This window comes from Microtus pennsylvanicus, chromosome 9 (genome assembly GCF_037038515.1).
Source record: "Microtus pennsylvanicus isolate mMicPen1 chromosome 9, mMicPen1.hap1, whole genome shotgun sequence".
Taxonomy (NCBI): domain Eukaryota; kingdom Metazoa; phylum Chordata; class Mammalia; order Rodentia; family Cricetidae; genus Microtus; species Microtus pennsylvanicus.
The window spans coordinates 16269562-16295444 of NC_134587.1; the positions used below are offsets into that span (position 1 = coordinate 16269562).

Below are 25883 nucleotides of genomic sequence, written 5' to 3' on the forward strand. Positions count from 1 at the left end.
CCATACAACTGTCATCCATATTCAGAGGGAATAGTTTAGACCTATGCTGTTTCCTTCCCTGTCCAGCTGGAGTTGGTGAGCTTTCATTAGGTCAGGCAAACTGTTTCAGTGGGTGTCCCCATCACGGTCTTGATCTCTTTGCTCATGTTCTTGCTCCTCCCACTCTTCAACTGGACTTTGGGAGCTCAGCCCAGTGCTCTGATGCAGGACTCCGCCTCTGTTTCCATCAGTTGCTGGTTGAAGGTGATATTTAAGATATTCATCAGTCTGACTACAGGGCAAAGTCAGTTCAGGCCCCCTCTCCTCTATTGCTTAGGATCTTAATGGTTCATCCTTGTGGATTCCTGGGGATTTCTCTAGTGCCAAGTTTCTTGCTAGCCCCATAATGGCTCCCTCAATCAAAATATACTAAGAAAAGCATACTTAGATCCACCTGGAAAGGGGAAATAGACAAAATCACCTGACAAAATTGGAGGCTTGAGGGTGGGGGGAGTAGGGAGGGCAGAAGAGGAAGACAGGGGGAGAAGAGGAGAGGGGAGGAAAACTTGAGGGAACGGGATCATCAAGATGGAGAAAAAACAGAGACGAGAGCAAGGAAAGAGATATTCTTAAGTGTTTTGGAGGACTTGTGGTTTCAAATAGACTAGAATTCAAATAGACAATTGATTTGAATTATTTCTATTTATTTCTTGTGTGTGTAGCATATATATGGGTCTGTGCACTAGTGTGCATGTATTCATGAAGGGTCGGGGGTATGGGATGATGTTGGATGTCTCTCAAGATCTACCCCACCACTTTTGAGATGGGTGGAGCCCGGAGGGGGGTGGGCCCAGGAGGGGGGTGGGGCAGGGGAGGGGTTGTCCACACACCCAAACTATCCAACGGTCAAAACTAGTGATCTTCATTGAGATACAGAATTTTTGTACATTCATATATTACTTTTGGCATTTTACAAAAATAAAAACAAAACAAAATAAACAACAACATGAAAAAAATTATGCCAGGATACATATTACACTATTCTCTAAGAGGCCAGATTTTCCACGTTGAAAAAAAAAACGCATCTCAAAAGAGCAGACTTAGGGGAGAGTTTCTAAAAACCTATTTTCAATATAGTAGACAGCCTAAACATCTAATTTTGAATAAGAATTGCTAGGTTTTAAAATATTTATGATTTCTACTCAAACAACTAGAAATTTGGAAAAAAATAGCGTCGAGGAGGATTGTCTGTGCACACTCGCGTGGTAGCTAGGTACCCTCACCTCACTGCTGTCACCGTGGGGACCTGTCGTGATTCATAATGTTTCCGTACAGGTTTACCCCCTGCCTTCCGAAGAAATGTGGAATAATAGGAATGTTTTGTCGTTTGCGCAATTGCGTATGTCTGCCAGTAGATGGCGGTAACACGTTGGGTGCTGCCAGCTTTTTTTTTTTCCCCTTCCAGGGCCGTTTTCTGATATATGTTGGGTACCATAGAGTGAATCTCAGAACAGGAAGCGGAGGCATAAGCAGAGAGGATTCTGGAAAGGTCCCTTTGTTTTCATGTCCACAGAGAACGCCAGATAAAAAAAAATTAAATTGAATTTGCAAATCCCTGTGGCCCACGTCTGAAGAACTGCAGGGGGTGGCACGCTCCGTCCTAACCTTCTTGGATGCTGGCCTTTGTTGAGCTGTGATTCCTAAGGCTCTCCATCAGGTAAGCTGACAACACATTCAATTATATGCTCGGCAGAATCTAGCTGCCGGGTCATCTTTTCATTTGAAAATCCTCTCTATGCTGCCATATTAGAGCCTAATGTTTAAATGTAAATTATTAGAACCAAAGGCATCACTTGATTTGTAAACTGCTTGCCAGTCCTTTATCGTTCAAAGGAAGCAGAGCTTCTGTCTGGAAATGATGACTTACAATACAGACTGGGGGTTAAGGAGTGTGTGTGTGTGTGTGTGTGTGTGTGTGTGTGTGTGTGTGTGTGTGTGTGTGTGTGTTTGTGAAACAAGCAAATGTTTGGGGCTCATTTTATGGAGAGAACATCTGTTTTGTTAGACTTAATGCCAAGCTACTGGATTTCACAGCTACACATCACCTATATAAGTGTTCAGCATGTCCAGCATCTTTAAACTGTGATTGTGTAGTGATATTAGAACTATCTTTCCTGTGTTTGAGGTGTTTTTTTTTTTTTTGTCTGGCAGCTTTGGAGAGGCCATGCATACAGGCAGTGGCAACAATGCAAAGGTGTTTGGCTATTTAAACATCATCATTTTCCTTCGAAATCTAGTAGCAAATAGGGAGGGGTTTACCAAGAGTAATATTAAAACACCTATGATTTGCTAAAAATACCCTCAAAGATTCCTATATGTCCTACAACCCTCTGTTTTGGTGTCTTTTCACATACCATAATCTTGATAGATGGCTACTGTTTGTGTTCTTCCTGGAACATTTTACGATTGGTTTTTATTATTAGCCCGATTACTACCAATTACCCTGAAAATCCATTTGAGACCGAATGAGAATAATTTCTATTGTGTAGAATCTGTGGTTGTCACTAAAATATTTCACACCATACTCATAACGTTTCATTCAGCTGGCAATCACACCATTACCGTAGCACCAGAAAACCCCCCAGGCAATAGTGGAAAGACAAGTTTTTAAGATTAGAAAGCTTTGCATATACATATGCGTGTGTGTGCAGTTGTGTGTGTGTGTGTGTGTGTATACACATACAATGGATAGTGCAATGTCCCTTGTGAGGACAAAGATGAAGGCATTAGTGTTCGTGAGAATGTGCATGGAAATATTTCATCCCATCCATTCTGAACAGTGTGTGCCTGCGAGAAATAAAGACCTGTGATTTCAACCCAGGCTTTGGTCTATGCTACACAAAGGGCTTAAAGAACCAGACCTGGAGGTACCTGAAGTATATTTTTCTCATCAGGACCTGAACAAACCAAGGGATCTTACTTAGTAATTTATGTTGAGTGGCAATAATACACCCCCTTAAACCATTTCAAAATAGTGTCTGCCTCAGAGAAAAGCCCTGGTCTCGCGTGTTTCAGAGAAACTCTGACTATAGGAAATAAAGAAAAGTGTTCTCTTGGAAAGGGTTTTCAGAAGGAAATGTTAATTGGCTCAGATGTAAGCATTGTACCATACACACCATGCCTTTCTGCAGGTGACTGGATGTGAGTAACTTTGTTCTTTGCAAATGCGGGCGCTGGTAGATTGGGCTGGGTTATATTCATGAATGGATGTTTATATTTGGACCCTGAATGTTACCTTTGCTTTGTTTAGTTTCTAAAGTCACAGTGGTGCCTCAGTTGTTCATTTAGCTTAGTTGCTCACTTCTCTTAGTCGTTCGCGTCTTTTACTTCCTCTCCTATTCCCAAATGTGAAAAGCCCTTGTACACACATCTCTTCACCTTGCAAGACAGGCTCTTGGACATCTTTGGAAAGGAAATGCTTTGATTCCATGCCATCTAAAACAAATGAGAGTATCTCATCCTTTACAAAAATGCAGTGGTGATTTCATTTCTACGATCCAGACATGTATTATTTTTTTTTCCCATGTACTAGATACAAGTACATTCAGCTCTGAGCTGGAAATGGGAGCAGGGTTCAGGCTCCACTAACTAAGACTTTGTAGGCTCCAAAAGGACACCACCTACTACAGAAGTGCATTTTCCTTGTCTCTCACAGTGGAGTCAAAGACCAAATCTAACTCATTCAGACTTCTTCCTGGGGATTTGGAACGATTTACATCGGTGGCATCCCTGGATCTCCCAACGTGTATCTGACGATGGTTCTCTAAGAATAAGGGTAGAAAAACAGAGAAGGGGAGAGATTTTCGTGGTCCTTGGCCAGTTCCTTCTTTGGTAGAAACACCAAGGAGCGGATAGAGAAGTGGTGAGGAGGATAGCAGGCAGAAACAGTTGCCCTGTTTCCTAAGAAAGCAAACTTCTGGAGTTTCTGTTACACTGTCAACAAGACAAGGATGAACCTACTTAGAAAACCCAAGAAAAGAAATACGGTCTGCTCAGGGCTTCTTGCGGATGCTAGACTGTCATTGATGCCTTTCCTCCTTCCTCTCGTCACCTGCCACCCCAGTGCCCACAGAAAGGAACAGGTATCGTTGCTATTATTAGTGCCAGTGATGAAATACCTTCTACTGCCTCAGGAAGGGAGGATGAAACCACAAGGAATTCTGTAGCTTAATAGTGGCAACTGGCGTCTTGTAAGAGGGCCAGGGCTGAACATCAGCAGGACAAATGTGTTATCCAGAGCATTGTCAGTTAGTGGTGACACTGTGGGTACTTTCTGGAGAGTTCCTAGAACTCCTAGGAGATGGTTCTTCCTGTCCCTTGATGTCATTATGGACTGCGATGTGTTTGTTTGTTTGCTTGCTTGCTTCCTTTCATCCTTTGAGCAAAATCAAATCCAAGGACTTTATTTCATTTTACCTGAATAGGGCTTGCTTTGCAGACAAAGGACCTCTGGGAGGATTCACACAGGCAGCCTATGTTTCATGACACATCACATTTTAAAAACAAGTAATTTCTGTGCTACTTTGATAAGCCGATTACAGCATCTAAACCTCAGAAATGTCCTGAGTCACGAACTCTCTGGGCTTAAGGGTACAGTGAAAGGTGGGAAGGCAAAATATGCCTGATGAAACTGTTGACAGGCTACAAGGGCCCTCCTTCTCCCCAAAGACTCCCTAAGTGCAGCTTCAGACTCCTGACAGCTGTGTGCTCCGGGGATCTCTGGGAGCTAGAGCTGGGGTGGCCTTTCAGCACCCCAGGCCTCCTAATCCTTCCCTTCAACCACCCTGGGCCTCTTTAAACTGACTCCGGTAACTGCCCTGTCAGCCCCATCTTCATGGCAGCCAGGATGACTTAATGGACTCAGGATAGCACAGAGCCGATGGCCGAGAGCAGGGAGGCTTAGCAACTGGAGGGTAAGATTTCTCAGCAGGACCCACACTGAGCTGGCTGTTGCTAGTCATGTCTCTTGGCTCCGGCTTCTTCCTAGCTCCTGTGAGTTCTAAATTGCCAGTGTGAAGTTTATCTAAAACCATCTGTAACTGCAAGTAAGTAATGAGGTAATTTTTTTTCCCAACAAAATGATCATCTGATGAGATAGTGGCCTTTTCTCCCCAGAGTGGCTGGGTGCATTGTTGTTTCTTCTTCTCTTCCATGCATAGAAACTTTGTGAACTTAGCTCTGTGCAATGTCTCACTTGTCATCTGAAGAGATATTCTTCATTCCTGCGCTTGTATAATGGGCTATGTTATTCAGTCTACAAATCAGAAAACAATTTGTTTTTCTGCTTTTAGGTTCCGTTTGATAAACTTCAGTTCGAGTTTGTCTTTACCCCCATTTGCATGTTATCCCGTGGGCGCTTTTCACAGGCAACCAGAATGCACCAAGATATCTGAATTCCTACCTGGTCACGTGTTCAGCAATTTGGGGAGGAGAAGCATCAGAAGGGCCTTTACTGCATCTTGTGCCTCTGACTGGCAACTTTTATAGGTTGCCTTTACCCAACAATGTGTTTCACTTTGGGGTGAAGTTAGCATTTTCTTTGGTTGTGCTTTAGCGTGATGGAACAAATGGTCATTGTAGCCACCAAGGTCAGGGCCAAAGAATCCTGATTTTCACTTTGTCAACTGTGCAGCAATAATAAAAGTTCTCTTGCTTGCAAGGCAGAGAAGTGCTTTGTTCTATGAACTGTCACCTCCGCTCTGGTTCTCTGGGTCTCTGAAGTTTCAGTTTTTATCTGAATATATAATTAACCTCAGTAGAAGTCTCTAAAATGTAATATGAATACCTAATCAACTGGACACCTAAGTTTCAATGTGCCAACTATTGATAGATTTTTATTTTAGGTCCCTATCTCTTTCACTCTTTTTGAAGTTGAAGAAGTTTATAGAAAGAAAATTCTGTCCAAAATATATGACTAAAGAAAACTTACGAAGAAAATATTCAAATGAGTTCAGATCAGCATGGATGTGACTATACCTGGGCATCTTCAAGGACTGCCAAAGTTCAAAAAAAAGTTTAAACGTCTCTTTTATTTCTATAATAATTGAATTAGGCTTTCATCCTTTTGGAGATTGCAAACAGGAAGCCCTTCATGTGATCCAGCTCCATGCTGGAGCTGAGTAAGAAAAATGATGGTGCCTACATTATTAAAGAGTGATTTAGTATTGTTTTAGTCAGTGGGTGAATTCAAAGACGGAAGTCACTCTTTAAATAACTTTGGCCGTTTTCTGCCCAAAAGTTCCCTTTAGGGGCTTTTAATCTCCTGGTAGTCAGAATATTCTTTATTCTTGAGTTATGTAGAACATTTTGTACTTTCACTTTTCCGGGAGTTTGAGTTGAAGTAATTAATTAAATCCCAATTCTTGCTCCTAAGTGGCATTGTGACTGACATGTTCTTGCAAAAGGTTCAAGGGTGCACACGATGTGGGCTTAAGTCTCTGAGAACTGGTCACTTGTTTGTTAGTTTTCTTTGGACTTCCTGATGTCTGTGTGCGACATTTACTTTTATGAAATTTCTTCTGTCTAACTTACAATGTTCCAAAGTGTTCTAGGAAACCATGGTGGGAATGACCTTAGAAACTGAAGCCAAAGGAAAGGAATTCAAACGTCTGTACAGACAAAGTGGGTTTGAGGAATTAGTGAAGCTGTTCACTATGATCACTGTGAGACTAGGGAGCCTGGAAGTTCCTGTCAAGTCACTCTAGAATGAGAGAGCGCCATGTTCTGGTTAGGGAATCGTTGGATTGAGTGGTTTCTCTGAAAAGTAGAAAATCCCAGAGTTTAAAGAGAATTCCTCTCTCCTTATCAGTATCCTCTTATGATAAAGAACCCAGTCAACAGAAAACACCTACTGGAAGAATCTAGTGTTTTCTGTGTCATCCCTTTCCTCAATCTAACCAGTGTTTTTGCCAGGGACAAAATAAACCTGGTAGAGAAGAAACAATGGCCTGTATGTAGAAACCATGCCGTGTTGACACTCAGACTCCTTATGAGCAGCTGCAGCCCCAGCCCATTGCCCACTGTTGCTCCATCTCCTCCCGGGTTTCTGCTTCTCCTAATGACGTTCCTACTACCATATCTCTTTCATGAGAGTTATGGCCACTCTTTTCCCCTTTGGTTGTTGTTGATCCTTCCCACGCTGTTTACATCCCGCGCCTGGTGAGCTGGTTGGTGCCTTATAGTAAACCCGTTTCTACTCTGTGCTAAAGCTATTGAGATGTGTCTTTTAAAGCTTTAAACAGAGGGAATGTGCTCGCCTTTTAGCTGTGTATTTTACAAAGTCATTGCTAGTATTTATACACATCCTGAATAATATATAGTCCTAAAGTCCTAAAAGTATCTTTAATATTAGTAATTACTTAATTAATTTGTTAGTAACTATTTGGTTAAGGAAAATCCCTCATATGTGTGTGTGTGTGTATGTATATATGTATGTGCGTGTGTATTACTAGAACTTGAATCTAGTGTCTCCCTCTTGCTAAGCATGTGCTCTGCCACTTAGCCCCATTTCAGCCCAGGAAATTCTTGTGTTCTTCTGTACCATCAGCTTCCAAGGGCTGCACTAGGCTCTCCCACCAATCTCTACCTGCTTATACCAAAAACTGATATAAATTAAATCAGTATAGGAGGCAAACACAAAAGGCGACTTCACCAACACTCTGTGTGCTCTCGCACAGCCCAAGTAATACTGGGTTACAATTCATGTCTTTACGATGAGAACCTAGCCGGTAATGAAAAGTAAGAAAGAAAAAGCAAAGAAAGAAGGTATGGATTTGTGAGACCTCATTAGCTAAAATGTCAGCAACAGCAAGGAGTACCTTAAAGGAAAAAGATGCAGAAACATGCTGGCTGCCAGGGCCTTAGTCAGCACAGCCCCCAGCTGTGAATACTTCAGATGGAAGAGCAATGGTTGCCTGCTCCTTTGGCCAATTTGGTTGGATTTTCTGGGGTCAAGTCCAGGCTTCAAAGTATGTTTAAAAGTGCTGTAAACATGCTTGAAATATGCAGCCAGATTTTAATATCATTTTAACTAGAAGAAGGCAGGGAAAATTAAGTAAAGCTGAAGAAATGTGTGGCTTGAGAGAACTTAAAGAGAGCTGAACGCAATGACTTTCAAAACAATTTGGAGATGCTGATGACTGGGCATGTGTTATAGAAAGGCAGAGATTACTAAGGAAATAACAAACAATGCACTTACATCCATTCCTATAAGGAAAATAATGGGAATAAATGAGTTGATATTTATTTCAGATAGACAAGTTCTTACCCTTACCTTTGCTAGTTGACCTAACCTAAATGCTGGTTGTTGAATAGTTTTCAAAGTAGCTGTATAGACAGTTGTATACACATCAGGGAACTTTAACTCACTTGACCACAGATTCTCTGGCCTCATTATTCTGTTCTTTATGAATCTCTGCCTTGAGAGTTAAGTCTTAAATAATCAGAAAGGAGTGGCTCTATTGACCGCGTTTTAACTATCCAGCTCCCAATGAGACACTTTGACATCCAAGGTTTTGAAACTGTAATTCTTGGAAGGTTTAGAAGAAAGTCAGGTTCTGTAGAACAACTAAAAAGTTAAAGTCAAACCACTTTGTTAAATTTCTTTTTTTTTCAGAAAGTGGTGTTTCCGAGAAGAGAGCAAGTTGATCTAATCGCTAAGTAGGTTAATAATTCAATGCCTTTCTAAAAAGGCATTCCGTTCTTCAGGTGAGTCAGCTTTGCAGCTCCTTAAAGAGACACTTCCAGGTTAACACCTTAGGTGCTTCTCTCTGTTGGTTTGTCCCAGGCATCTCTAAGGGGACAGTACTCTCCGCTCTCTAGAGCAGTTTACATCCTGGTCTTTCTCCTACTGGGGTCCTCATTGTTCAACATTACTACTTAATGGGGCTACATAACCAGCCCCTAGCATTCTATCAATCAAGTTAGTAACGTGATGATATATAACAAAAGGTGTGCTGAGTCTTAGGTTGAGAATATCTATATTTTGACACAGGTAGATGATGTTTCTGTGAGATGCACAAGTAATGCATTATCACAGTGTTCAAAGTCCGATTAATGATGGAAGTCTACTCCACGCTACTTGGATTTGCACGCTGGGACCGGATTACTGACTTTAGAAGGTGTCTCTTTCTATTACACACAAAATAATATAGTGGGAGTAATCTAGACTGAAACTATAAGTAATAAGTCCGTAAGGTATTAAGAATAATGAAAGGCCAAAGAAGGGCCAACTTAATATAAATATTCTCAACCTAAGACTCAGCACACCTTTTGTTATATATCATCATGGTACTATCTTGATTGATAGAATGCTAGGGGCTTGTTATGTAGCCCCATTAAGTAGTAATGTTGAACAATGAGGACCCCAGTAGGAGAAAGACCAGGATAGTATATAGTATATACTATATATAGTATAGAAAGTAAATTTGTTGTTCATTTACCCATACCCCTCTACCAACATGGTGTCAGCTACAAGAACGAATTTGATTTGGGTGGGGTGAGCCTTCCAACTTTATAGTCAATATCATTTCTACATTTTGAAAAAGAAAGTTCAGGAGTCATTGGAAAGTGGCAGAATGCATGCAAATCAGGATGTGACTATTTATGCAGACTGACATAGAAAAATCAAGGCATGTCACCAGAAGAAACAGGACAACCTCTTATGCACCTGTAAGACACAATTTTTGCTTGGCACCTCGAAGCGATCTTAAATCATTGCAATATGCACTTCTTTAATGTACTGTAATGATGCTGGTGTTAGACAATATGAGATCAATCTAATAAGAGGGAAAAACTATTTTTTTTGACAGCATCACACAAGAAAGCAATCAGGGAAGTTTTATGCACACAGAAATTATTACTGATTATTCTCTCAATTTCTTTCTTATTAAAAACCCTAAGCACTAAATAGTTAAGAAACAAGAAGGGGCACTTGATGTGGGAACTTTCCATGCTTTCCAATCAATTTTCTACAAATCTGAAATAGCTCTAAGAAAGAAGCCATGAATTTTTAAAATGTGGGGTAGGGTGGGCACTTGAAGAACGAGTGGCCGCAATGTCCCATTCAGAATCCAGTCGGAATTCTGAATCACCCACATCTTCCATGAGACGCCTGGCACGTGGTAAGAACCCCACCTTCCTTCATTTCTGATCTCTTTGGGTTTCTCCCTAGGCTTCCTGCCGGCTCCAACCAGCTTCTTGCTCACTGGAGTCTTTGTCTTTAGAAGGGTGAAGACAGAGAGACCATCTCATGTCCTTGGCTCTCCTGAGAGCACTTTGCCATTGTAGCTACTATCTAAGACAAAATCTCACTTACCGGTGGCATGCCGGCTCTTCTTTGTCTGCAAAAGATGAACAGACTGGCATCTGTCCCGTCTTTCCATGCGGAGCCCTTCTCTGGCTTTCCCACTGCAGTAAGTGGCATCATCCACACCTAAATCAGGCCAGCGCACAGAGTCTCTTTGCTCTATTTTAGTGCCCCTGCTATGCTCCATGACAAGAAAAAAAAGTTGCAGACTTTCTTGGTACTTAATTCTGATCCTTGCAGAGATACGCCATTTTTACACTTTCTTTGGGTCAAAGGGTCATCTTTTAAGGGGATTTAACCAAGTCATTATTAATATTTCACTGAAAAGTAGACTTAATGTTTTATAAGTTTTCTTTTTTTAAAAAAAACCTGGCATTTGTATAGAGTTCCTGGAAGAGGATTTGATAAGATAATTTCATGAAAAATCATTTCTACAGAATTGGATCTTCATTGGCAGATAGTCAATGCCTACATCTAGAAAGCATTCAAAACTGTGTTTTCCAAAAGGCTTTCATAGTGTTTATTCACCAACAAGCAGACTTAAGTAGAGATAAAGAGGACCCTGGCAAGTGCCCAGTTCACCAAAATCATCTCAAAACCACCACACATACACCCTTTACTAGGATAGCACTCTTGTCTCAGGAGAATGTTTTGCAGCAGGGTTCAGTGACCTCTGTTGAGAATACCAGTTAATGCTGTATTTGCCAGCTCTAATATCAAAAGGGATGGACACAGACCTAGTGTTTTCTTGGGTAAAAGGGACCATCCAAATTAAAGTCAATGTCCTCTCTCTTCCTTTTTATCTGGCTATAGACACTAAATACCTGAGCTCTTGGGTCCTCAGTATATATCTTAGCAAGTGAGCGCAGAGAATAGCCTAATAGTCTAGAATACAGGTTGCTGGAATCATAGACTATGTATGTTCTCGACTCCCCCAACCCCTGCATTGATCTCCTTAAATGTTGTCTCAGGGGTGGGGCGTGAGGCAGGAGTATCTATTCTGTCATTCTGCTTGGCCTTCTGTGTACCACCACTAGGTGATCTGGCCCTGGGATGTAAGAACCATGTACTGTCAGGACATTCTTGTCAGTGAAGGCCTCCTTATGTGCGTGGCCTTGGGTTGATCAAGAATCACACAGCACACAATTCGCAACTTCTCAAACCATCCTGTTCCTAAGCAGGGTTTACCACTTGCACAGATCTGAAGGAAATGATCAAAGCCTTGCCACTTGGGAGTAGAGAAAACCCCCCTCTTCTATATCACAAACCTCAAAATGGTGGCTGAATGGTGGTGGGGTGGTTGGCATCGCCATCTCAAAGTGACGCAAACAAATTGTACCTCCAGATCCCAGATCCAAAGTTTCCTCAGGTTGCCAAGCAGAAAAGGCAATCGACTCCCAGCAGTCCGTTGTGAAAACAGTGTGCTGTCACTTTGATTACAGTCAGTAAACAGTCTGTGTTTGCCTGGAAAGAAGCTGCCTAAAGCACACAGTACCAGGAACAGTAGAGGAAAGACAGCTAAGGGCAACTCCCAAGGCTGTCAATATGGCTGATGTTACGGGTGGGTGTAAGGATGGAGGACTGGCTGTTTGTATGAATATACGGTTTGCTTTTTTGGCCAATTTATTTCAGCACAGAAAGCTTCCCATAATTCTGCTGTGTTCAGATTTAAATGTGGGTTTTGCTCCCTTGCACGCACACCCAGAATGTCTGCTGAGGGCAAAGTCATTTTGTCCACTCGAGTATTTCTTCATACAAAAATCTTACGCCCTAAGGACAAAAGCAACACACTGATAGGAAGGAAGAGAAAACTGTCAATCTAGAGGGAACGACACTCTTTTTTCACACTTCTCAGAACAGGAGATTTCTGCAGTAATGCCTTTTTTTTTTTTCATGTGCACTTAGCATGTTCTACGTGATGCTCCGGGAACCAGGGATGGATAGAGGTTTGCAGGAGGGTGATGAAGCAGGAGACAGTTTCTTACAAGGCAGCCATTCGCCAGTGGAAATGGAACAAGGCCCACACATGCGCCTTTACATTTTCTAGATGCTAACGCAAAAATCGAAAAAGGGGGAAAAGTCAAAATAATTTTTATGGATGATACGTTTTATTTAAGGCCACGAAGCAGTATATTATTATTATTTTAAAATTTGGCACCATAATTCCAGTGCTGAATTTTTTTATGTGATCAGTGGATTTATAGTAAACAGACATCTTCAGAATTCAAGTTAGGCAATTGTGTTTGGTGGGTATTTATTTATTGAACAGTTTTCTGGTTACTGCAAGCATCACTGAGCCTTCTCCTCAAGGAATCAGTTAGCACCTGAGAAAGACACCTTCACAGGCAAACAGGAGATGACCTTTTAATCACTGTAGGAATCCAAACACAGTCTGAGTGTCCTCTGAGAGGCCAGAGGAAGGCACAGATGACTTCTGATTTGGATTCAGTGTGCTATGCCCCCCAAGGCAGGACTCGAACCAAGAAGAATGAGCCTATTAGAAAACCCAAACCAGACTTGAGGAGCTTTTGGGAGAAGGGAAAGTAGATCACTTTTACTGGTGAAGCAGATGGGCTAAGGCTTTCAGAGAAGCTGGTCATTTGTCTAAATAGAAGTTCACTGATCTCAGTGGGAAGCATGCACTCCTCAGCTTGCTTTATTGTGAAGAGAATCTAGTAAACTTAGCCTGGCTATGGTTTTATCTTCGGGGTACACAGGGTTGTAATGTGTGTTTTGTCTGGATTGAATAGGACTACATAATGAGAGCATCCTGAACCTGGAGGGAATGGCCTTGTTATTGTCATACGTCCTTTTCCTGTTTTGTCACCCTGATGGATGGACAAACTGCCTTATTTACTTAACCAACTCTACCTCAGCGCACACTTCCTTTCCCCCCTGGTGTTGTTATAAAATGTCTGCATACTTTCATAAGCTTGGGGTGAATTGCTTAAAACTAACTCTAAATGCAAAGCCATGATATGTTTTTGAGGAACATAATTTAAATATGTCGTGATTCAAATAAAATCCATTGAGCACTCAGCTTGTGCCATTTGCATTGTTCCAAAAACATGGGATGGATGGCGAACTGAGTGGATTCCCGAATAGAGCAAATATTCCAGTTATTTTTATTTTTTTTTGGTTGGGGGGAAATACATGCTACCTCAGTGGGCAGAAAAGGAGTATCTGGCATTACAAATTAGGTATGGCTCACATGCTAAGGGGAGAGAGCCTTTGAAGAGGGTGGGAACTGAGGGAATTGATGAGGTGAGCGATTCTCTTTAACGCGGCACATTTTGGTCAGTATTGAAGTGAGTACCCCGGTTTTCAGCTTCCTAAGGGAGACACATTCAGGGAAACACAGCCTGTATCCCTACAGGTAGGAAGGGCAGCCAGAAGCTGGTTTGGAGGCAGCATGAGAGCTTCCTACATTTTCTATGCAGCTGCTGTAGGGTTCTGTGCAGAGCGATGTGATTAAATTTCTGTTCTCCCCAGATCACTCTGGCTGGTGGGACTAAAATAGGCTGTATGGCAATCAGGCTGGAGGCAGGGAGACAGAGAGCTCGGTGGCTTCGGTGAAGCACCGCCATCAATCACTTCAAGGCTTCAGGTTTGGTGGAATCACACTGCGGGGCATTAAGTAGATAAATGAGACAGAGGAAACTATGATTATCCTCTCGGAGAAGTCATTAAAGCGAGAGACACATTACGTATACGCATAGAACATATTGTGTGTGTGTTTCTTGTTTTAAACAATACAAACAAAGTATCGCTGGCTGTGTGGATGCATGTCTGTAACCCCAAAACTCGTGGGGAAGAGGCAGGAGAATCAAACGTTCAAGGTCATCCTCAGCTGAACTAGACAGAAGCCTGGGCTCTGTGAGATCGTTTCTCCAAGCAACAGTGTGTACCCCCGTCCAAATTTGTATTCTGGGTTTGTGGGGTCTTTGTTCCTCTTTTTTCCCTGCTTTTACACCGTGGTCCCCTTTCCTTGCTTTGTCTCCTTTCTTGTGCCACCGATTCAATAAATGAAGCACTGTCATGGGACCTGCGATTTCCGCCCAACAGTGCCATCGCCAGTTGCGTGCATGCTAGCAATGCAGAACAGGCCTCACCCAGCTCAGCTGCTGCAGCAGCTTTGGGGTGGGGCTGGGAGCGCTGTGTTTTAACAAGCATTTCTCTAGGTGATTCTGATGCTATGTCGTAAGTGCCCTGCTATCAGCTAGATGAGAGGAACTAGGTGGCCAGAAAGGGCCTTTCCAATCCCTAGTTGTTCTACTGATAAATCCAATATTTACTTTTGGTATAAAATTAAGGAATAATACTCTAGGAAAAAATGGGTTATTCTCAAGAAGTGCAGATTCATGCTTAAGAATCAGTAATTTTTGTTTTTCAATACAGAGTTTCTCTGTGTAGTACTGGCTGTCCTGGAGCTTGTTCTGTAGATCAGGTTGGTCTCAAACTCAGAGATTCATCTGCCTCCACCTCCCAAGTGGTAGGATTAAAGACCTATGCCACCACTGCCAGCAAAAATAAATAAAGCTTTTAAAGGAAATACTTAGATGAATTTAAGTTTTAATTATTATGTATCACTTTTTAACCCATGGTATAAACTGATGGGTTTGTTGTTGTTGTTGATAATGCTATTTGTTTTTTTTGGGGGGGGGTTGTCTTTTTTTTTTTTTGCTATTGTTGGTTTCTAGATCACATTCAATAAAAAGGTCAAGACAGGGAGAGTCTTTTACATATGTACATGATATACCACAAGCTGGGACTCATGGGTTAATGAGCTGCTCTTTTAGGATGTACATTTAGTTGTGACTCTCCTGACTACAGCACGCTGGGAGCAAAGCAGGAAATAAAATTCTATACGACTAAAAGAAGCTTCAGCGTTTAAGTGACCACAGACCACCATGAAGGGAGTCAAGCGTGCTCCAGGGAGAATGGCAGGGACACTGGCAGCCAGCTGTGTGGCTGACTGCCTAGGCACTGCTCAGTAGTTCACTTCACGTCATCTCAACAGGTCGTTTGGCCTTTTAAAGCCATCTTCGTGATTACCATCTCAAGGCTCAAAATCAACTGAGCAGGTGCAGATGGAGCCGTTACCTGGTTACAGAAGGAGAATAGGTGTGTCCCTTCCTCATGCAAACACTGCCCAGAAGTCCTGTGAGCAGCTTTAAGCCTGGTCAGTTCCTGTACAAAGTACCCAGGGGGCAAGGTTTTCCAGGCCATGAGTCAGGGCGATTTTGAACCTGTAGGTTCTGAAGCAGTGTTACGTTTAAACACTGTGTTGGAAGAAAAGAAGACAGCATGAATGGCACAAATGAAAGGACAAAACAAAGAGGCAGAAGTATGGTAAACTCACAAAGATCTAGTACAATAGGGATATTAAAGCCCGGGGAGGGGACCTGAGAGACAGCGTAGTCGGTAAAGGACTTACTGTGTAAGCATGAAGACCTCAGCTCGAGTCCCAGTGCCTACATAAGAAGCTGGGCATAACAGGGTTTGGGTGTCACCCCAGTGCTGGAAGGGAGACAGGTGGATTCCCAGCAGCAGGTGGCCAGCCAGTTTAGCTGATTTGCGTTTAGCTCCGGGCTCACTAGGAGAGCCTGTCTTTAAAGATTACCTGGTGAACTGCTACACTCTTCAGGACTCCAGGGACTGAACTAACTAAGGAGGTGAGGGGATGAAGAAAGGAAAAGCACATGGTCCCCTAGAAAAGCTGGGATCAGGTAGGCTGGGCTCTCACATAGAGAAGCTGCAGTACCCCCGAAGCTCAGTGTGTTTATTTTATACAGTTGAACATGGAGGTGTGGTTATTGCATAGAGCTAAACAAGGAGGAGGGGCTGTTGCATGCAGATAAATATGGACGCACAGTTGTTATACCCCGCTGAACAAGGAGGGGGTTATTACAGATAAACAGGGATGCAGGGTTGCTATAAGCAGCTGAACAAGGAGGAGGGGCTATTACATATAGATAAACAGGGATGCAGGGTTGCTATATGCAGCTGAACAAGGAGGAGGGGCTATGACATACAGATACACACAGAAGCAAGGTTATATACAATTGAACAAGGAGGAGGGGCTGTTACATACAGATATACATGGAAGCGGAGTTTTTGTATACAGTTGAACAAGGAGACAGCTTTAGCTAATCCTGGTAGGAGCAATCTGTAGGGAAGCAGCCTTCAGGCTATAAAGACCAGGGGAGAAAACTAAGGTAGACACGTGTACACGCTGATGCCATTGGCACATGGACCAGAGGAAGACAGCCATTTCTCATGGGTCTGAGGCATTGGGGTCCCCGACATGGCCATGCCCATGAAAAACCACATACATTCACACAAGACTTCAGTCACTCTCTATGCATACCTGTTCACATACGTAAGTAAGAAGTAAGAACACAGTCATAGAGTCCCTAACCACAGAACTCTGGGAATTAGGACATCATAAAAATTTAATAAGCTGCCAAATTACACTGAAGGGAATTTAAAAAGTTCAACTTTCTAGAAAATTTACCTCTTGATGTTAATGGCATCAAATGTAAAATTAAGAATTGGTTAAGAAAAATAAATTTATGGTATATATGTCTCGGGCTCTACAGCTGGTACTATTGACCAGTTTCGGGGTAAAATTCCTATCATGCTGTTTGAACTACTACTTCCTCATTTGTGTCTTGGGGTCTCTCCCCACAGTGTCTAGAGTGCTGAAATTCTAATAAGATTGGGCTGAAGGTAGGCTCACCATTTAGGAAGGCTTTCTCGGTTCAGCTTGCGGCTGGGTTCACATGAGCGCGATGGGTAGGAACCACTGTACCACTTCCTAAATGAGATTCACTGGGCTGCACTCCTTTCCTCCAATAGCAGACTGACTTGATTAGGGCTTAGACGAACATCTGCTAAATTGGCTTTGGATACCCATCGAGTACTTAATTGTTTCTTAGGCTCAATGCTAAGCAAACTTTCATCTCTCCAGTTTAGTTCTTAGACCATGTTTGTCTTTTTACACAGAAATTTCCGGAATTGCTTCTGTTTTGGTGAAAAAGATCAAAATCTTGAGATCCATGGTCCATTCCTGTCTTGGCTGCTGGGTTAATTTGAGCTGGATTCTATCCTGTATTAAATAATGAACGCATATCAGATTCCTCATAGACATCGCTCTTTCCCTTCTCAATTTGATGCCTGTGTTTCTAGGTCAAATGTACCTAGAATATTTGTTTAAAATAATAGATACCCGGATCCTGCCTGACCCCAACTTACCTCTGGAAATCTGTATGGGGGTGGGAGAAGGGGGAGGGAGGGAAGGAAAGAAAGGGGGAAAAAGGAGAGAGAGAGAGAGAACATGAAGTTGGGTGTATAGAGAGATGGAGAGGATATGGAAGGCGGTGAAAGGGGTAAGAATATGATCAAAATATATTGTACAAAATTCTTTTCTAAATAAAACAGGAATTAAAAAAGTTATTTTTTAAAAAGTAGCCTAGGGACTGGAACAATGACTTAATGACACAGCACGCTCCTAGCACACAGATATACATGCAGGCAAACCACCAGAAACCACAAGATAATAAATGCAATAAAATGTTTGTGAAGTAGCTTCATGGAGCTGGTGATGTGGGTCAGCAGCAGGTAAAAGGCACAGAGCCTGACTTCCTGCATTTGAATCACAGTCCACACGGGGGAAGAATGCCAACTCCAGCCTGCTGACCTCACTTCCCGTGTGCATGGCTTTGTGGCCAGCAGCCTTTTGTGTTGTACACATGTGCACACAGTAAAGGTTTCACAAAAATAAAAATCAGCCTAAGTCATTCTTACACTGCAGTTCAGAACTGTTTTAAGGTATCAAATGTTAGATCACAGTCAGTCTGTAAAACACAGCTCAAGGTTAAAGGCAAGTGAGGAGGAAGTCAAGTTAGGATACAAAGTAGTCAGGGTTGGTGGTACAGGCCTGCCTCCAACCCAAATACTTTGGGAGCCTGAAACTGATCACAAGTACAAGGCCAGCCTGAGCTATACAATGACTTTAGAGCGATCTGAATCTGATCATTGGTTGATATTTTGTCTCAAGAAGTAAAAAAGAGACAGGTGTGGCTACACATGCTTATTGTCCCAGAACATTAAGAAGTTGGGGGATGGGGGGCCTGGAGTTCTCAGTCAGATTCAGCTACAAAGTGAGTTTGAAACAGTCTGGGTTACACGAGACCCTGTCTTAAAATACTAAATTATAAAAAGAAAGAAAGCAAAAGATACAGTGCAGACTGGAGTGGGAGGCTGCATCCAGAAATCCCTGCACTTTCCAGTACCCACTTGGAATTGGAAACATCGTCCTCCTACTTGAAGCCTAAGCTATCAGATACGTTTCCTCCTGTTGGTAAATACAGCTTTGCAGAGGTGGGGAGCAGAGAGACCGCAGATGAGTTAGAGCCTTCTGGACTGGGAGGTTGGTGAGACTCACCTCTTCTCCTCACCTCACACCCCACCTCCGCCCTGTCCCCGGGGAAGCCCTCACAAATGACTATTAGGCAATATGACTAAATTGATTTCTTGGTTATTCAAAGTCGTTCTCATTACATGTCCAACTAGAGACCCGAGTATTTAAAATCTAATTACTTGTGAGCTGTGAAGGCGAGGGAAGCCATGTTCAGCAGGATTGTTTCTGGGACGTCAAAAACACTAGCGGTTATTGGAGGACTCGTAATTTCAGCGTGAAGCCTAAGTTCAGATACGTAAGCTGCTGTATGGTAGCGCCTGTCACACTTCCGACATTTGACTATGATAGCTGAGAAAACCGATTTAAGGGATCGCATTTGTAGTTTTGGCTCATGTCTCTGAAGTCCATGTTTGGATAACCCTGTTAGTGAATTTGGGCCTGTGACGGCAGAGTTCAATGTGTTCAAATTTTGGAACAAACGCTGGTTCACCTCATGATGGCCAGAAACAGAGACAGGAAGAAGAAAGATCAGGGTCCCAATAACTCCTTTTTAGCTGTGACCCTAGTAACTTAAGTTCCTCCTAGTAGGCCCTGTCCAATGGCCCCAGGGCCAAGGCCCAAGCTTTCTGTACATCCATCTTTGGTGGATATTCCAGATCTGGTCTATAGCACATGGAAATTGTTAAAAAAAATAATATCTGTGATACTATTAGTGAAGCTAATATATTAAGAAGTTCCAGCTTTTGTGGAAAACCTACTTTACATAAATTCACATACATGTATACTTATGTATGAACATATGCACATATGCTAATTTAAAATCCTATTCTAAAAAAAACAATTTTCTGGATACAATCTTCACTTATATGTAAGAAACTGACATCTGGATTGGTGACATGTGATGTTACACACCCAGAGACTGAGAGAGCTGTGCTGTTGCCACCATAGAGGAAGAGGCTGGAGAGCTAGGTGCAGGCCTGGTCACAAGGTCGTTGTCAATCTCTGCTAAAGTGACTGTAAATCACTGAGCGCCCCTGACAGGGTTTAATAATATTCTGTGTCTGGTGACAGGACAGGACGAAAGATTGGTGAATTGGGAGAGAGTTCATCTAAAGACAGAAATTTTAATTAGGTGTTATGAAATTTTAAAACAAGGACCTACTTTTTGCCAGAAAACGGAAAATGAAGATTTCTTGATTTGGTGAACATTGCGGAGGGGGATTAAAGCACATATTGTTTTAAGAAGCAGCTTCTGAGTTTAGACTAGCTACCTTGTTCTGAAAAACCACGTTTATTGAGTTAACCTGTGATAAGTCATTGATATAAGAGAGAGAGAGGGAGAGGGAGAGGGAGAGAGAGAAGAGATCAGATAGTTTAGGTTATTATAGCACTCTGGTTTAACAGGCTTGTCTACCATTTACCTTCGGAAGCCATTGAATGACGTTTGTCTTATCTTAATATCTTAATGAGTCAATTAAACCACCATTCAGAAGGGGAGAAAAGTGAGGAATTAGAATCTCTTAGCTCCTGCTGTGGTTTTTGAGGTATTGGAGGGGAAAAAAAGCCAAGGGGAAGACATAGAAGGGGCAAGGGGACAAGAAAGTAGCATTTAGGACAGAAGCCTCCATGAGCCAGCACGTCTCTAGAAAGACCAAATGAACCAGGGCAGCTGGGGCAGAGAGCCCCACCCCTGCCCTGGGATCCTGGCAGCGGTTCTTGGCCCTGCTTCCTGCAGCATGCCAGGGCATGTTGTCTAACAGGATCAAAGGGCCTGCTTTGCATCAAGCTGCTTTTCTGATCAAAAGCCATAGGTAAACCCAGCCCCCAGGTCAGGACCCAGAGCCAGCGTTCCCACCGCACTGAGTGCCCAGCGTGCCCAGCTAATACCACTGTGTTCTCTTTCCACGCAGACAATGGAGCGAGAGAGCTGAAGTCAAGCACACCAGAGTTAGTCAGCAATGACATATCTGTCAAGGATTCGTGGAGGAGTGACTTACTGGGGAAAAACCACAGAATCCCTTCTAGGGATATTGTAAGAACAGATGAGATAACTCCCAGAAGGGGCCTGGAGCTTTTCCAAACAGAGGTGCTGTGTCTCTCAAAGGTATCGAACCTACTCCTTTAGAATAACTTTGTGTTTGTGCAACGCGAGCTGAACTTTCTATTGCTGGCCAGGGCAGCTGTGCTCCGACAAAAAGGAGGCAGAAAGGGGCACCCCCTCCCATTAGTGTGTTTCTCCCAATGGATAAGCAAATGGAAGAGGCCTGGCAGGGATGGCCTTGGGGCATGGAATGACGCCAAATGCCAGGAAGAGAAATTAGCCCATCTCGATTTCTTTTTCTTTTAAGAGGGACCTTTGTGTTGGGCATTTTATAAATTGCCTGGCATTGTGTTTATTTTGAATTTTATTATATTTATTTGGTAATTAGACCCAGCGCTCACCTGTTTCTCGAACGTGTGGTTAGCATTTGATGCAAGCTGGCTTCTGGACTGGCTAAGGTTTTGAACTGACCAGAAGTACTTGTCTATTTGGTATATCAGCAGCCGCTAACTAGGGAAACTGTCTAGAACGATTGTATTCAGGAAAAAGGTTTATTAGACATAACAAGCAGTGCAGAGGTTGTTTGGGTCCAAGAGCTGAGCCGTCCATCAAGAGCCCAAGGGTAAACATGTCTCTGTGATCGGCCACACTCACTGTGTCAGCTTTGCCCTCAGAGTGGCATCCGCTGTGGTTGGAAGCAAGCTGAGCGAGTGTTAGGGATACTAGTCTGATGTAAATCAAAAGGGGGGGCATGCAAGGCAGAAAACACGCCTTTCTCTTATTTCTTTTCTAACCAGCATAAAACGCTTTAACAGACTGCACCCTGACAAATCTTCCTGACATTACGTTGGCCAGGATGGGGTCACCTCTCACTTCCTTAAGCACTGATTGCAAAAGAGCTTAGAAGAGGTATCCAGGGTGGAGTGTGCACGGGGGCTCACAGAAAACCTACTGCAGTTTGCAAACATTCAGGAGGAAATGTCAAGAGCTATTAAAGCCAGTAAGGCTGATGCCTGTAGAACAAGGTTGGCTTAATTGTTGTCATTAGTTGGTGCTTGTCTCCTCGGCTTATAAGCCGTCAGAGGAGGACAAAGTCACAGTCAACATCAGCCCCTATGAGCTAATTATGATTTCCTAGATAATCATAGCAAAGACAGAGTTGGACTTGGGCTTTCTTCCTGTGACCAGTTCTCCCCACATGATATGAGTCCGTGGAAGAAAAAGACAATAATAAATCCACTTGTTAAGCAGGAAATAAATGAATAACATCATGTGCTGACAAGTCACGTGCTTATCAGTAGACAGAGAGGGAGCATCAGTAAAAGAAAGTCAGGGTTGCTTTGGTATTCAACAATGGCCTGGTAACTTTGCCACAGAATCACTTTTCTTGATGAGTTTATTCAGACTAATAGAGGTGCCAACGCCCTTGATTAGACACTGAAAGACACATGCCCAAGAAGAGCAAGCCTAGGGCTAGCATGCCTTTTAAGACAGCTCAGAAGTTCCCTGCATATATGTGAACATGTTGGTTACATATGTGACTACTATATCTTATCATACATTTGGTACATATGTATCTAATGTTTATCATCAATGTTTTCCTGTTTTCAGTGTTCCCTGCTTACACAAGTGGGGTTAGCGTTCTCAGCCTCTTAGGTGGAACCCATGTATTTCCAATGCAGATTCCACACACAGTCATTCCCAAGTAATATGGCTGCCATCTTAGTTCCACGTCAGCAAATATGAGTGAGAAATCTGGTCATTTCACGGTCTTAGAAATATGAGTTTTTTTGTCTGAACTGTCCAGATTTGACTATTGGCTGCTCAGCTTACTAACTTTGAAATTGAGACAAGTTGTATAGCTGACATGGACTTACATTTATTGATATGTAAAATAAGAATAAATAATATCAATAGGGCAAGCCCATCCGTAAATTTGCAATGTGTCTAAATAAGGCCAGAGGCACAAATTGCATTGGCGTATCTGATATGTAGAAATCACTTAACTGCTAGTATTTAATCTCAAAGTCATCTGGTTAGGATGTCATCCCAGTCAGTTATAATTCCAAAGCTCTTTTGAAATATGTAAAGTATGATGTAACCCCAGCTTGTGGCTATCTAGTGGTTATTAATACAGTGTGCCAAATACTCAATCTATATATTCAACAAACCATTCTGCTCTTCTTTATAGTACTAACAGCCATACTCCAGTAAATATGGGACGGTATTAGTCCTAAGTGAGAGTTCTGCTGGAAAGAGTAGGTGTAGGTATCATTCAGAGGTCAAGCTCGTGTTTAGCTTGTCTACCACCTGTGAGCCCCAGAGTCAATCCCCAGCAAGCAGGCATGAATGCGCGTGCACACACACACACACACACTTAGTCACACAAACACACATGCACAAACACACACACACATGCACACTCACTCACACAAACACATGCACACACACACATACTCACACACATACACACAAAAGAAGTAAAACCTTTTATTCAGGTTGAGGAGGATCTAGCTTAGGTAGAGTGCTACCTAGGATGCATAAGGACAGGGTAAGATCCTCAGTACCACAAAAATAAACAGTTTTCTTTAGCAGTAGATGTTTAATTGGTTCATCTTATCTTTTAGACTCTGCCTTCCCTATAATAATCTCTTTTGTGGATACCAAGAGCACAGCACACATTTCCTTTGGCAATGGGCCCAGGCCCTCATATTAACTCATTCATCATCAAGTACATGGAAATACACTGTGAATTTCTTTTGTACGGGGCGGGGGGGGGGGGGGAGTGTAAGATCTTTTGAGTTATGGGACATAGAGTAACTTTCCATCCTTGAAGAGGGTAAATTTGCAGCTTCCTGATGTAACAGACTGCAACTAATCGATTTTGTCTGTAGCATGCAGCATCATAAAAAAAGAAAAAGACACTCACAGAGATGAAGAGAGGGAGGAGGAAGGAAAAAGGAAGAGAGAGAGAAAAGGGAAGAGAGAATATTAACAGGTTATAGAGCTAACAATGAGATTTTCCAACTGTCTCCTCTGGAAAATTAGTAAAGATGAGAACCCAGGGACCACACAAGTGGTGGTGTGTGTTTTGCCTTGAGAGTCTGAACGTTCCTCAGCATGTCCCGACCGTTTACTGTGTGATTTTTCTCTGACTCTGATCCTTTAACAGCTAGCAGGGTGTAGGCCCATGATACTGGTTGGTCTTACATACGTTCATTAGCTTGTGATAAAGTCATAGCACACTGACACAGGAAACAAAACTGAACGGCTCAAATTAATTTTTATGTAGTTATTTATATACAACTTAGGTCTTAAGAAAATCCAACAGTAAAATAGCTAGATACAATACAATAGGACAAAAATATCCCCAAAATGAATTCAACAAAAAATAGAATATACAGATTTTTTTTTTGTCTCGATGTAACACGTGTGTTTGCATGTGACCATTTCAGAAGATATCACTTAGTTTTTCTGGGCCCCTTTCTCATTTTTTCTTAAGATGGCCATTTCAGCTCATTGTTGGATCCAATACATGACCTCTAATTAACATATTGCAAGCTTCTCTTCTTGTGTGTGGGTAACCACTCTGGCCTCATTGCCTGGTACCCTTTATGTCCCCCTGCCTTCAAGACTGGCAGCCATGTTAGATCTGCTTTTTCATCTCTTCATGTTGTTCCTAAATGATGCTATGTGAGGTCTTTGCCCCTTAATCAACATTTTCTCAGCTCAGACAACTTTTCTGCATCTTAGACACACATTTTAATTACCTACCAGATGGCCCCCGGGCATCTCCAACTCAATAGGTGCTGATCAGAATTTATTATTCTGCCTTACAAATCTCCTCTGCTGCTCTCCTGGGCTATTGTCAGCTGTGGCTTACTCCAGAGACCAGGGAATGAGGTGTGGCTCCCAAACTTTGTTCTCGGCATCAAGTCAGCTACAAAAGCTGCTGGTTTTCCATGTCCTTGAACAGGCATTTGCCTATGGGTTTTCTTGCCGTCTGAGTGGCCTGCTCTCTCTCTGGGTCACCGTGCTCACCGCTTAGGTGGATTTTCATATGCAGATGTCACATGAAGCCTACAAAGTATGCACCGCCCTTGCTGTAATTCTCCCTATCATAGTGACGGGATGTGGAGACTAGAAAGGATAGCAACCTGTTCTCATCCAGCAGAAAGACTGGAGTCCATTTACAATCGCCACCTCCTTGCCTGCTCACATAGGGCTGCAGGTGGACTCTCCTCTCCCCGTTTCACCGACTGCTTCCCTCTTGAGTACTATTGCCAAAGACATGGCAGGAACTCTTAAGGACGCTTTATAGGGAAGACTGTGACGTCCATGCTAGTCTCATAATCATACCAAGATCCCACTTGCCTTGGTCATGGTTTAGCATTTGCACTGATCATGCAGTAGTTGCAGGGGTTCAGCAGCTATCTCAGCAGGCGTGCAGTCAACTACATTGATCATACCACATACCGCCAGTAAGAAAAAAAAATGTCAGACCACATAAGAAATTTCTGATGAAACAGTAAATCTCAACCCTAAAGAAGCCACAGTTTTAATATTTTATATGATGAAATGGAAGAAATACCCAGAGTATTTCTGCTGGACACTAGAGCTGCTTGGTTGTTTCTAGAAGGAGTCCAGGGCAATTATAGGAGTCAAGAGTCAAGCTAGTCTGCTCTTCTCTTTCTGTCTCTCCATTTCTCTATCTCTGTGTCTCTGTGTCTGTCTCCTCTGTCGTGTGTGTGTGTGTGTGTGTGTGTGTGTGTGTGTGTATGTGTAGTCATGAAACACCATGATCATTTGAATGAATAATGGCAAATAGTGATACTCAGACTTGGGTATTTGCCGCATGTATTCTTAAAAATGAATAAAAGAAAAGCTTGTCACTCAGAAAAAGCAAATGATAGCACTTGTCAGTGTTAAACTGGAGCTCCCAAGAGGAATTGGAATTTGGGAGCGCTCTCACCTGCCCCTGGGAGCATGACAACCCCCAATACATTCTGACTTTTCTCATGTGATCATGGGCAACATTAAGGAATGTGCTTTGGGGTGTCATATGACAAAAT

General features: G+C 42.6%; 1 protein-coding gene across 1 annotated transcript in view; it reads left to right on the forward strand.

Annotated features, from left to right (window-relative positions):
* Positions 1-1476: 1476 nt before the first annotated feature.
* Positions 1477-25883, forward strand: part of Scn3a (sodium voltage-gated channel alpha subunit 3) — a 106658-nt gene continuing 82251 nt past the window's right edge. The window contains exons 1-2 of the mRNA XM_075985012.1: positions 1477-1696; positions 20681-20874. The gene's annotated coding sequence lies outside the window, so the exon portion shown is untranslated. The remainder of the gene's footprint in view (positions 1697-20680; positions 20875-25883) is intronic.